The sequence below is a fragment of the Lycorma delicatula genome, chromosome 6 (assembly GCF_047948215.1).
Source record: "Lycorma delicatula isolate Av1 chromosome 6, ASM4794821v1, whole genome shotgun sequence".
In the NCBI taxonomy this organism is placed as follows: domain Eukaryota; kingdom Metazoa; phylum Arthropoda; class Insecta; order Hemiptera; family Fulgoridae; genus Lycorma; species Lycorma delicatula.
Window position 1 is genome coordinate 3,911,499 of NC_134460.1, and position 15,037 is coordinate 3,926,535.

The 15,037-nt window shown below is 29.4% G+C and overlaps 1 protein-coding gene across 1 annotated transcript in view; it reads right to left on the reverse strand.

Annotated features, from left to right (window-relative positions):
• The window catches only part of LOC142326467 (uncharacterized), a 28,465-nt gene that overhangs the window by 12,715 nt on the left and 713 nt on the right, over nt 1–15,037 (reverse strand). The gene's annotated exons all lie outside the window — the stretch shown is intronic.

Below are 15,037 nucleotides of genomic sequence, written 5' to 3' on the forward strand. Positions count from 1 at the left end.
AATAAACATCAATCTGTTAGTGATTTATCCGCGTACATAATGTTACAACAATAAGGTTACTTATATATATTTTTTTTACGAATCATTATTACCTAATTTCCGTTTTTTTGCAATACCTAGGTTGTTAATTGAGATGTTATTACTGTACTGTAATCTGTAAACGCGCGCGTGTGTGTATGTGAGTGGTTTCATTAAGAGACGTATAAGTTAAGGTGGATATTTACGAAGTATTGCGTCCCTGATGATTAATTTATTTTACTTTCCCTCATACCTATACTTATCGTCTCCTTTATGCCATTGTCCTGTCTTGTCATTAAAAAACACTTTATCATCTATTCTGTTCACTCTATCGATTTCGATGCAAGTAATTTTTTAATGTTAAATCAAATTCGTGAGACTATGTCGTAAACTATTCGCGCACAATTTGTTTTCTATTCTTTATAACTAAACTATAGATTATGATCATTGTAACAAAAATTCTTTTAAATTTATTATGTAATTTCTTGTTCTTTTAGTTCTTTCTTTTTGTTTGTAATAATTGCAGTTTAAAAAGATTTTTATCGTCATCGTGGTAGGGTAAATGCTCAGAATAATAGAGAATGGAATGATGTTTCAGGGTCATTATCAAATTCGTAACTTGAGTGTAAGTTATTCATAAATTTCAATAAATATTTTTTCTCTCCTTGTTGAATATTTAAAAAATCAAACAAACTTTAATCGCTTAGGTATGACATGTAATAATTTTTAGGCTTGTGATAATTAAGTAATTTATGTTTTCATTTTATTACTTTTGTTATTTGAAAGACGTGTTTGGGAATAATCATTTTTAATCTGATATGATTAAAATATGTTGTAATGAGTATGAAATGCCGGCGCTTATCTTTTCACGCAAATTAAGTCTTCATCTTACAGTTTATTATTGTTTTTATGATAACCTGTAACTTATGATAAATGTTTTTTTTTTTGTTCTTATTCGAAAAAAATCTTATCTTAATTTCTTTTTGCGGTTATACAAAGCATTCTGTAAGTCGCTATGCAGTACTCTTTAGAATTACGTGATGCATTCGGTTCTTTCGCCGTTATCTAGTTTGCCCTGTGGGTTTCTTGGGAGTTGATCAGTATTAAACCAAGACGTCAGTAGTTGAGTTGTGATTGAAAGGGTTTCGTTTCGTATTGTTTCGCTTATCGAAATCAATAGTTACGAGAAACGTAACGGTTCTTTCGGTAGAGGAAGGCATCTTCTCGTCGAACACGTCTTTCGTGAAGGTGGCAAGTACACTGATTTAGTGAAGCACAAGTTTTCTGAAACGTTTCTAAATATTCCTGTTCCTTACTACAATGCAATTCGAACTCTTATCGAAAGATTTCGGCCAAAAGGATCGGTTGAGAACGCTGATCGAAACAGAAGACCACCTAAACTAAACTAACAGAAGCTCTTTGACTTCGGATGCTACGGCCGAAAGTCCATCAAAGTCAACGCGAAAGTTAGCACAGCAGCATGATAACGGAGTTGCTACCCCGCTTAAAGCTATAAGAAAAGAGCTGAATCTTTTCCTCTACGAAGTAACGTGTGAATAATTTATCGTCAACAGTTTAAACGGTTTATCAACCAAAATTCCAAAGGTATCCTCGACATTATGTTTTTTACAGACGAATCGTGGTTTCATATGGGATGGTATATTAATTTTTTCAAAATACTCTTAAGCGACTGTTACTGTGCTAGTTTAACAAACTTTAGCCCACCGGGCTAAACTCATCATCGCAAATCAGCTGATTTCGAAGTCGAGAGTTATAAGGTTCAAATCCTAGTAAAGGCAGTTACTTTTATACGGATTTGAAAACTAGATCGTGGATACCGCTGTTCTGTGGAGGTCGGTTTTCAATTAACCACATATCTCAGGAACGGTCGAACTGAGACTATACAAGACTACACTTCATTTACATTCATATATATCATCCTCTAAAGTAATATCTTACGGTGGTCTCGGAGGCTAAGTAGAAAAACAGAGAGTTTAACAAACTTCGTTAGTCAATAAACAAAAGTGGAAATCAGTAAGGTTGCTTCAACATGATGCCGCCACAACGCACATGGCTAACAAATCAATGACTTTTTTTCGAAATGTCATTGATGAACGAATCTTTTCGAGGGGTTTGTGGCCTGCACGATCGCAAGATCTGGCTCTCCTTGATTACTTTCAACGGGTAGCAGCAAAACAAGCGGTGTATCGCAACAGATCACGCACGATTGACTAACTAAAAACCGCAATCACGGCAATGTATTTCAGTACATCAGTCGGTTAGTATTTGAAAACAAATTGAAACGTTTGCAGGGTTGTTGAAAGAGGTCGTTTTCAACACCTTTTATGAACTATTTCGGTTGTTGCAATATCCGTTTCTGTAAAAAAGTTAAATAAAAATACAACGTAATAATTAAGAAAGATTCTTCACTACACTTCCATAATACCATCGCACAACAACTTTTCGAAAGTACTGTATTTTAAAGCATTTATCTGATTTTATTGCTATATAATTTTTCAGAAAAGCTTTAAAAAATTAAAATGACGTAATTAATGCATAGAGATGTGTTACGTAAGTTATTCGGTGTTATTTCATAAATTTTGTTATGCTACTAGAGATAAAACTTCTAATCCTAAAAGTCTGATATTTATATACGTTTATTCGACCACTGATATTCAAAATTTTTACTCCCGCTCGATAGTAGATTCATTTTTATTTCTACTAATCGATCAGGATTTTAAAAAGTCTATAAATAATCCACTGCAATGCGAGGCACGACGTCAAATGATTGATTATTACCTGACTAAGTTTTTGTGGCGATAATGATACAATAATGATTGTTATATTTGTTATAACGGCAGAGACGCTTATCACTTCACTACGAAGGTCGATGTATTTTTAAATTATATTATTACAGACTGCCAAAAAACGAGTCTGCTTGTTTATGTTGTATGAATGTATGTATCTATGTTCCACCGTGGCAGCTCAACGGCTCAACTGATTTAGATGTACGACCCCGCGTTGGAATCCTTACGTTACCGACAGTGTCATAGGCTCTATAAATTTGTCGCTTCAACCGGCAAATCTCTATTAAGAATTTTGTGAACCGGGTTTGAACTGAACGATTCGAATCGATCGAATGAATAATATTACAAAAATAATAGAATTAAATTTACTTTAAATAAAATAACATTAAATAAAATTAAAATATTTCTCTTCGATAAAATTTTCTGTTTAACAATAACGGGCTTCCCGTCCGGACTGCGTGTGAGGCTAGAGAGGTGAAGTATGCAAGCACCTCATGGGAGGCTAGACCAATCATCACCATCAACTGTAACAAACAGGGTGCCTGTTTTGGGAGGTGCAAAACGGGGTGCTCTTGTAATATCTCTGCAAACAATCCTCCGATTTTCAAAATTCAAACGGGATATTTGCTAGTATATACAAAATCATGATGGAACCGAACCAGAACAAAAAGGCAATGTTTTTTCGGCAGTCGTTTGTTTTAATATTTATCTTTTGTTAATAATTTAGTTATTAATATTTTATTTTACTCTAAACAGTTTTTTATTCAGTTAAAAAAAACATCGTATTTTATAATAATTATATTATTGTAATAGGTAAGGGATAATTATTTGTTTATTACAAAAAAGAAAATAATATAAATTTGTACGTACGAGTATTAAAATAAAGCGATTGTTACTCATTCGGTAATGTATAAACAAAAACTGTGTATGACAATCAGATTATTTTTGTGTTTTGTAAGTTGTTTTTCTTTTTATATCTGTTTACTTTTGTATTAGAATTATTAGACTGTATATATTATTTATATACGCATTACTTTCATAAAAATTAATAAAAAGGAAAAAAATAGTTTTTAAAAGATTTCATTTCACGAAAGAAATTGAGTAACTTTATTTCAATAAAAAATGATGTAATAACTAGTGTAAGAGAAAAATTGTAATGTAACTATTATCATTTTAATTAATTACAATGCTATGCGATAATAATCGTGATATTTGATGTAATAATTTATTGTAGATATATAGTAATATAATAAAAATAATAATAAAAACTAGCGGGACAGTTTCTCAACGGCATTATTGTGTATTATTATTATTAAATGATTGCCAGTTATTAACTTTGAAAGAAATTTATATCGTCGATTTAGGAATTTTACTGTTGGAAGGTTGTAAATATATATGTTAAACATTTATAGGGAGATTTAAATAAGTGTTGATAAAAAGGAAAAGATAAAATTTTTATACTAAAATACGCTTTTTAACCTACTTTAATGAGAAGTTCTCAGTTTTAACCGTGTGTTCTTTTTTCGTACCTATGTTCAAGTCAGTTTTTCATAAAAATAATAGATCGATTTTTATGATATTCTTTATTTTGTAGAGAAAATTCCTGTACTCGTATTGTTGTAAATTTTTTAAGTTTTCCAGGTTCATGATCGGAACAGTTTTTAAACGAAAAATTAAATAGTTATTTAGACAAACAGAAGATATTTTTCATTTTTCTATAGCGATGATCGTATAGAACTGGATTGTTACAGCTTAATCATACCCAGTCTGATATCATTTTCATACATAAAAATTGAAAAAGGTAAGTAAAATTAAAAAGAACCGGTTTATTATATTTCTCCGGATTTGTTTTTTTATTTTTATCGATTCGAAAATTTCTCTCTTTGGTTTTTCTTACAATCAGCTATTTTTTCTGCGAGAAATGTTTTAAAAACATTCCTCTAAGTAATTATATTACAAATAAAATAATCTTTTTATAGAAATAAATCAGATTTCTAAAGAAAAATATAATAAAATGTAAAAGAATAGTTTCAATTCTCTCGTTTTTTAATTTCAAGTTTTTAAAGTCTGAATAAGATTAAAAAATTAGTAAGTTTCTAGCAGTTGTTTTACTTTGTTGCTGAACTAAATCGACATTTGAAAAAAAGCTCAATTTTTTTTGTAGCTTGTATTTAATAATTTAATGTCATTCTTTTACTATTTTACTATACAAAAGTCGGAACTATAGTAAGATAAATTATAAATAAAAATTTTATTTCCTTTATGTTTTATAATTAGGATTTGGTGCGATTTTTATTTTAAAACTGTAGATTGAAAAATAAATTGTAGATGAATTGTAGGATAAGAAAAATTACATTTATGAAGATCTGTATATATTATATATATATATATATATATATATATATATATATATATATATATATATATATTAGCTCCCCCGTCGCCGTCAATTTTTTGATTTTATTTTATATTTTTTGGTCTAATAACAGGAGGGAGGTGCAATCAGTCGCGTCGCACATGCAGTAACAATGGCAGTTGTGTCGGTTGAATCACCTTCGCATCCCTTAAAAAATCGAAATCCAAAAACCCCGAAAATTTATTTTTAGATATTATCTGAAGTGTATTTGCAAGTGTATTCTAATTCTAGTGAATATCTCGTTTAATATAGCCGGAAACGGTGAAAACATGTAATCATTTATCAAAATCTTTTACCTTTCTTCAACCATTTCAAGGTCGAATTTCAAAAAATCCATAGATCGATTTTTAGATATTCACATGAGAAAACCAAGAATCAAGTCGATATCTTCATTTGTTACCGAGAAATTAAAAAAAAAAAGAAAAGTAAATTACATCGTTACTCCATTTTAACCGTTTACACTCGGAATCTCAAAAACTCCCACGTCATTGCGGACGTAGACCATAAGGAAAATGTATATACAGATTTTTAACGATCTATATTCAGTAGTTTTTTTCCGGGCGTTGATTACGAATGAGTCAAGACATGTTATATATACATTATAAATATCGGTGGTCAGTTATGGAGAAACGTTTAAGAAGAAGATTATTTACTGTTATAAGATATTTTCACAGATGTTACAACAGTATATAAACGGGGAAAGAATAAGAGATTTACCCTTCCCTGAGGAGGCCAGAGATTCACAAAATATCTACGGGCAGTTTGTATTTCAAAGTTGGAAAGATTTTTAAATTTCAAGATCTTTCTTAGTTAAATAAAATATTGTTGCGTCAATTCTTTTAACCGATTTGTATTTTTATCTTTAACGAAGTGTTATTTTAACAATAAAGTATAAAACTAATAAAAGCTTAAAATAGAGAATCCATTATTAAAATTATTCACTAAGGATTCCATAAATTAAGGAAAAAAGTGAATTGTGTGAATAAACTTGAATCATGAGAGAATAAATTTTCAATTGTGTTTAGATAAAAAAAAAAAAAAACAAATAAAATTTCATCATAATTTAAATAAGACTTTTGTTAATATCCTTATTAAAAGTTCGGTGTCGTTTAAAATTTCAGTTTCATATATTTAAGTATCTTGTATAGATATTGAAATAAAAAAAATAAAAACCAACAATAAAAAACGTTAATGTATGTGTCAATATTTTATCAATTAATTTTCCTACCTTTGTAAAAAAAAATAATAAAAGAATAGATGTCAGATAATGTAAAAGATAAAAATCAGTGAAGTGTGAATAACCGTTCAATTATGTTTCATATTTTTAACAGCAAATAATCTGGTCGTATTTGATGTCGATATGGACTGTGATTTAAGGCCACGCCGCGTTTAGAGCTAAGCAAATTTATGATAGGCCACTTAATAATAATAATAATTATTATTAATTATTTTATTTTATTTATTTATTGAGTTGTATTAGAGTCGTGATAAAATTTCCTGTAGGTTACAATAAGCTTTTTTGAGGAATTACATACAAAACTATTTCTATTTAATCTATAATATTAATTATAACTGTATTTTCTAATATACAATAATATATTAAGTAGTTTTTACAAATTTTCTTTTATGTTATAATAATTTTGTCTTTACGAAGAAAATTATTTCAATTTTAGTGTCTAAAATGAACATGAATATAAACTAATTTCGCATACAAATCAAAACTCTGTATTCTGACAGATGGCACAAAGATTTTAGTGAAAGTTTAGGGTAATGCCAGAAAGTGATGTCTCAGTTCAGTCTTCAATGTAGAAAAACCACTTATAGATCTCAAATGAATCGGCAGTTCATTAAAATAAGAAGGAGCAAAAAACTTGGGGGGTTGACTTCCCATAACTCGTGAAATATCGCGGTACATTAAAAAATATACCTGTTTCTCTTCATAATTAGTTGTTATAAATTTTTTATGTGTCAACAGAATAGTTCTTCAAAAGTACAATATACATCAACAAATTATGCAACTTCATAATTCCCACACTAGCCAAATCAGTATGTCCAAATAAAACTTTAAAAATTCTAATTAAAAGGTTTTCAACCGGGTTCAAAATACTCGTATACTGTGGTGCAAAACCATAAGATGTAAGACCACCATATACCATAATTTATTCGACTAATGCAAAATATAGAATCTTTTTTAATGTAAAAGAAAATATATCAGCAACCCGATAGAATTTAAACGAGATAATTCTGAGTGTTTTACACAAAAAATCAACACGAGAGCATCATTTCATATTATAATCAAACATCAGACCAAGATACCTGACCGTATGAGAATGTGGAATCTTCTCACAAGAGCAGTTATAATCAAACTGAAAACAGTATGAAAATGACAAACGATGAGATTACAGTCAGCTAAGCAATCATAATTAGATCTCGGCTTTCTAAAAACAATTGATTTTTCTTTTGATTAACATGGATTCTGCTATATTAATATAATTTAATTAAAATATTTAAATCAATTTGCAAAGTATTTGTTGGTAAAGATAAAGATTTATTGAAAAATAATATAATTAAGTCATCAGCAAACATAAACAGTGAACATCTTAAATTCAGTCCACAAAACTTCATTAACGTACAAGATAAATAGATTCGGGCCAAGAATTGAACCCTGGACAACGCCACAACCTTGCTTCACTGAATTGTCGACTGTATATCGTATTTTACCAGCTATTAGTCTATTGGAAAAATAATTATGAAACCGCTCTAATAACTTTCGGTCTATTAGGTCTGCCATTACACAATTATCATTATCAAGTGACTCATTTATCTTGTATGTAATTTTTTCCAAAACTCCAGTTGCCGATCTACCAGGAATAAAGCCGTGTTGAGATTCGGAAAAATGCAATTAGTAGTACAAAAATCAACATGCTGTACATTTACAAAAGACTCCATAATTTTTGAAAAGACAGATAGATTGCTTGTAGGCCTTCAATTTTCTAGTGTGTGATTTTTACCTGATTTATGCAAGGGGTTTTACGTGAATTAATTTTATTCCATCCGGTATTGTCCCTGAATCAAAAATTCTATTAAAAAATTGATTCAAAACAAATTTTAAATGGTGAAAATTTACTTTAATATGCCTAGCATGTATAATGTCTGGACCAGGACAACATTTATTTTAAGTTAATTTATTATTTGTAAAAGAGAATTTTCATCGACGTTTTTGAAATACATCGATAATTTATAACCATCATTGTAATTAGTTTTTTCTGTTAGATAAATCAAAATCAGATCAAACTAAATTTTTATTTAAATCTGCAATCGTAAAACCAAAATAATTATTGAATTTATTTGCCAGATTCAAGTAACGATCAGGACTCTTTAAAGAAAATGATTTTTGTATATTAGAAAAAGATGAATCGGACTTTCTATTATTTTTCAATACTGAATTAACCATGTTCCAGGTTTGCTTTATATCAGTGGAATATTTTTCAATGATATTAAAATAATATCTTGTTTTAACACTTCTAATTAAACAGGCTACAAAATATCTTTGTTTATTGTACTTCCAGGAAGTAACTGATTTCCAGGATTTCATTTCAAAAGATTTCATTAATAGTTTTTCTTTTTTATGTGAAATTCAATTTCTTTATTATAACAAGGATTTTTTTTTAATTTTTCTGGTTTTTAATTTTGGTTTTTAATTTTTAATTTTGACACTGAATAAATCATATTAAAAACTTTTACAATTTTATTATAAATTATGTTTGGATTCAATTCTGCAATGATATTTTGCCAATCAAATTTCTGAATTAGCTCATTAACTTTTGTATCTGAAAGAATAAATTCATATTTAGCGCATTGCTTATCTTGCTCTGATTTCGAACTTTTATTAAAAGTAAATCTCACAAAGTGAGATTACCTGGTACTTTCGAAAAAAATGTTTACCTTTGTTGTATCGTTTTTCACATTGACGTGATTACAAGAACTTGTAAGAATATTATTACGAATCTCTTGTCGAGTCAGATTCCTTATTCCACTAATACAACCGCGGAAAATAAGAATGTCCATAAATAATCTCTGAGGCGGCGTAGATAGATCCAATGAGCATATATTAAAATCCCCAGTAAGGAATACATTCCCAGTCACTCTAAAAACTTCAGATTGTAACTGTGACTCTAATTCGACATTAAAATTTATTTTACTTGTTTCTGGAGGCTTATAAAAAGCAAATACGATCGGTTTTTTTACTGGCTGCAGTTTCAATCTCTATTGAGAGAACTTCCGCTGTAGTGAAATTAATGTCACATCGTTTTAGTTTTTAAATCTGATCTGTGATAAATGGAAATCTACCCACCGTTGTCCCTAGACCTGTACTTTGAAATTAAGGTAAACCCCTTTAAAGGATACTCCAAACATTCACCGTATGCGATATTGGTTACTGCCAAAATCAAAATATTTAAGTCGTCAATAATCGGACCGATAAATGGTTGGAGTGTATTCCAGTGATATTCTACACTTTTTAAATAATAAAAACACAATTCAAACCATTTCCGTGATTAAACGTAAAGCCGCTAGCTTTGGATCATCAAAATACTGAAAATTCCTTTCAACGTCTACAATAAAACCCGATAGATTCATAGTGTAAAAGGTAATAAATATTACAAAAGCCAAAAAAAAAAATAATAATACAATCAATAAAATTAATTATCTTTTAAAATCTATTTTTCTTTAAACTGAAAACAGAAAGAGACCAAGTATTGACGGAATTAAATTTAATTCTTCCTTATCTACTTAAGTAAAAGAATAACAGAAAATGATAAGGAATAGATGGATTCTAAAATACTGAGATAAAGTTTCCAAATTAACGATAGCGTCATGTAAAATAAAAAAAAATTTCTCAGAACAGTAATGCAGTCTCGTAAAATAAACTTATTGTGTATTCCTAAAATATAGTAATATATTGGTAAATGATTTTTTAGCTTAGACAAAACAAAACAGTCTGAATACAAAATAACTTAGCCGTTCTTTCTTTCAGATCTTTGTTAATATTGTTAAAATTTAATGTTAACTAGTTAATGTTTGTTAGTAAAAAAATGAGTAATTAAAGAAAAAAATGATAATAATAATAGTAATTAAAATAAGATCTAATGAATAACAATAACAATGTTAACCCGACGGGTTAAGTTCTACGGGACAGTTTATAGGGGGGGGGGGGGTAGTCAACTGCCACGGCATTCTGGGGCCACTGATGTGCTGCTTAACGACGGTTCCAGTTACCCCGGGGGTGCTTAAATAAAACAAAGTAGACAAAAAAATGAAATGTCGGTACTGTGAAGCCGTTCTTTTTCATTTATATTTTTGTGTTTTATTTATTTTTTTAATTATAATATCGGGGCCCTTTACACTCTATAAGTGTGGTTTTTTGTTGTTGTGTCTTAATTTTTCTGTGTAGTTTGTGTTTTTAAATAAAATGTAAGGGCCCTTTACACCCTTACATATGACGAACTTGTTGGTGATTTAAACCGTCTTTTTAAGAATGTGACGAGGGCTAATGACCGTAGAAGTCGATGCCCATACAACCCCCCCCCCAAAAAAAAAGGTAGTAGTAATAATAGTAATTATGATAATGATAATAGAAACGGAGTGCTGTATTGCATAACTTTTAAATCCTTCCTTCAATATATTCGTTTAATAAACACAGGTGTTACCTGTAAATTGGATTTTTTATTGTGTAATAGAATACTTGACTAAAATTTAATTGTAAGTTATATGAAATATAGCCTACTTAAATCTTTATTTTGCTCAGGTCAAAATTATGAATAGTTTATTATCATCTCTGTTTAAAATCTTTAAAACTTCAGAACAAACTTTCTACTTAGTTTTTAAATTTTAATAAACACTACATCTTTGCTACAGGTTGTAAGTAATTTGGTTCTTAGTTACATTTTTAAGGTGAGAATATTTTATGATATCGATGGAGCGGATTTGGCCTTCGGCGCAATCGTCTAGCAGCGTTTCATTTTATTGCAGGGAGTCTTACCCGTTATTCGATTAAGGAATAGTATATGTAGGGGATGGCTTTCGGCTTCCGTGCAAGAAAATGTAGCGCGACTCGTAACTTTAATAAATGTTTATTTATCGACGGTTTATTACCGTTCTATAATATTGGTGTTAAATAAAGACTATTTCGCCGACCTCTCTGTTAGATTGGTAACGTTGAAATTCTTTATTCGGGATTTTAATTTTGAACCCGGTTCGAATCCTTTTCGAAATGCTATTGTCATGTAATACGAAATTTCTTCGTCGTACATTTACGCGTAAGTTTTTTTTCTTTTGCGTCATATTATTTATTTAAGAAGAAATAATAATAACAGTAATACCTAATCGATGAATTACTAACAAAAATATTAATAAATAAAATTATATCAGGTTGTTGTGCGGGCATATCTAGAGCCAGTATACAGTTTCCTGCTTTCCTAGGGCATTTTAATATCGTAAAATAACCTATTATTTTGCGTGGAACTGTATGATTTTAATCGAATAAATAATATTTTTTTTAAATTTATATTTACAAAAAATGATTTTTTGATTGAATGAAGCGAACAAACGTTTTCATAAAAAAATCATCAGCAATTTTTGTGAAATATTTTTGAGGATCGTAATAGTCATTGGATTTCTGTACATTTTAATTAAATTAAATACAGAATTTTGGAAGTATTAGAGAGAAGATTATTTTCGTACAGAAATTTTTTATTTTGTTTTTAATTCTTACGATTAAATAGTTTTTTCTATCAAATTTTCTTTATAGAATTTAAAGAAAAGAAAACTGTATATCTCGACATTTGTAACCCGGTTTACTTTGTTGTAATTTTTATTATTGTTGTCTTCTTTCTTTTTCCCGTTTAGCCTCCGGGAATTATCGTTCAGGTATTACTTCAGAGGATGATATGTATGAGTGTAACTGAAGTGTATATTCTTGTACAGTCTGAGTTCGACCATTCTTAAGATATGTGGTTAATTGAAACCCGACCACCAAAGAACACCGGTATCCACCATCAGGATTATTAGTATTGTCTGTCGAATACTAAGTAAACATTTGATTAAATCTGTAAGGTTGACGAGGCTATGATCGTGCGCGATATTGTCAAATTTTTCCTAACTTATCAAGTTTCTTTTAAGTATTTTACATGAAAAACAATCTGTGCGGCTACGATAGCTATAAATGATGAAGGAGTACCGTTATCCTCCCGCGGATTGGTTTGTCACAGTCTCCCTAACTTATTTATTATAATTCTTTTTAACAATAATTTGAATTCTTTATACTAGTGAATTAATAACTTTTTTCCGTCAGGTTTGAAGCGTAAGAAATTGCTTTACGGTTACAGTAAAACATTAATGTGGTAAATTCTATTATTCCACCATCAGTTTCAGTTTTCGATGTAATTTAATTTTGTTATTGAAATCTGTAACAAAAAACTGGAAAAACTTATAAAAAATTATTCTTTCCTTTATGTTTTAAACATTTTTGATTATTTTAAATAATAATAAACATTTGTTATGCTTAAACGGTATAACATTCTTTAAATTATTTTTAATTCGATTTTAATTAGTAACTTTTAAGTCATCTATGTGAAAAGCAAAAAGGTTTCATAAACCGAATAAGAAAACGTGTATTTGATAAAAAACAAAAAAAAAAAAAAACAAACAAAAAATAACCATAATTTACGTTTGTAGATGAAGTTATTTTTTGAAAATATATTATAATTTAATTTTTAAATAACTTTTGGTTTAATTGAAAAATTCTTTAATTTAAACCGTTTACTCAGTAATATGTAAACAGGTGAGGGCAATAAGAGAAGATAAGTAATTAGGCAGTTAATGAGTGGCACTTTATTTCTTTGTTTTTTTTTTTTTTAATGTGTCTCACATTAGGATTAAATTGTTAGGTTGTAATCATAAAATTGAATTTTTTAAAACTTTTCATTAAGTTTTTTGAAAATAATTTATTATAATAAAGAGAAATGACTTAGCTTAATGGGAAAAAAGATTAGAGTTAAATAAGATTAAATTAGATTCAATTAGGGTTCAATTAGTGTTAAATGAGATTCGATTAGTCTAACTAAGGTCTACGTAGATGATTTTGATCATTTATCGGGCGTATTTATTTAATATTTTATTCAAGACGAAGATATTTTTCTTTGTTTATTCAACCTACACTATCATATTTCACTTTACAAAAACAAACATATTGTTTTGAGTCGATAAAAGTGGGAATTTTGTGAATTTGTTTTACGATGTAACGGGTAAAGTAAAAATCAAAAATATTCATTCCTTCGAAATCTGAAATATTTCGATAACGAAGTGATTAACAGTGTACCTGAATCTGGTACAGCAACCTACAGCCCCAATTGATTCGATTCCCGCCTTGGTTTTTATATACGTTTAAAATTTGTCACTTCATCTTGTCATACTACCAAACATAATTTTACTTTTAGGAAAAATTAATCCATTCAAAAATTCTATATATATATATATATATATATATATATATATATATGAATATGTATATATATATATATATATATATATATATATATATATATACATATTCAAAATCTAAAATCTGAACCATTTAGATTATATATATCAACGGTGTACCTCCATCTGGTGGAACAACCTAGTGTGTTCTTAATTGATTCGATTCCCACCTTAGTTTATAAATATATATACAAAGATCACTGCCTATGAATAAAAATGTATTATTAAAATATTATAATTTTTTTCTTTCAGATTAAACTTAAATAAAAAAGATTCATTTTTTTAAAAATACACCCTTCACAAAGAATAAAAGTAATCGCATTTTACTGGAAAAGTCAGAGGATTGTTTACGAAACATACTTAAAATGTTTTACAAAATGGTTTGGAAATGGTTTTAAAATTTGGACAGATTACATCAGTGGGAGATTCAGAAAATCAGGAAGACTTCCAGAAAGAATGAAAATATTGATTCTGTAGGACCAGTGTATCGGAGGATGCCGCAATGACAACACGAAAACGTTCAACTCAGTCTGAAATTAATCGAACATCATTGCGCAGAATTTTGCACAAGAATTAACAAATTTTTCCTTTTAAAATCCAATTAGCTTGTAGATCGGACTCGATCGATTACGCATTGCGCCTGGTATACTGCCGGCAGTTTATCAACACTGACGATTCCTGTTTGCCTAATTTGTGGATGAGCTGATGAAGCCCGTTTACACCTTAACGGCTACGTCAAAAAACACTGAACGTTTTTGGGGGTACTGCCGATTCCCAAGTTACCCGTGAACGTCGTTTACAGCCGCAAAAAAGTAAGGTGTGGTGTGCTATTTGTCAACTAAGACTCATCTGGCCTATTTAATTCCGGATCTTGGAGATATCGTCGAAGAGGCCTGGAACCGGCAAGGAGCCGAGGCTCACAACAGCAGCGTAATGGAGTTCCTTAGGTCAAAATACAAAAATCGAATAATTTCGAGAAATTTAGATTTTGTTGGCCTTCAAGGTCACCGGATATGACGGCTCCTGATTTTTTCTTTGGGTCTGTTTGAAAGAATAGAGGTTTATGTAAATAAGCCACACAATTTAAAAGAGCCGATATAGCGGCAATACCGAAAGAAACATCGGTTTTAACTATGTAAAACGTGAAAAAAAGAGCTCACATTCGTAAATTTTTCAGAGGTCAGTATTTAAAAGATATTATTTTCAAAACCTAATTCAGTAAATCTTGTGTTAAAGGTAAAAAATTAGTTTTGAGTTA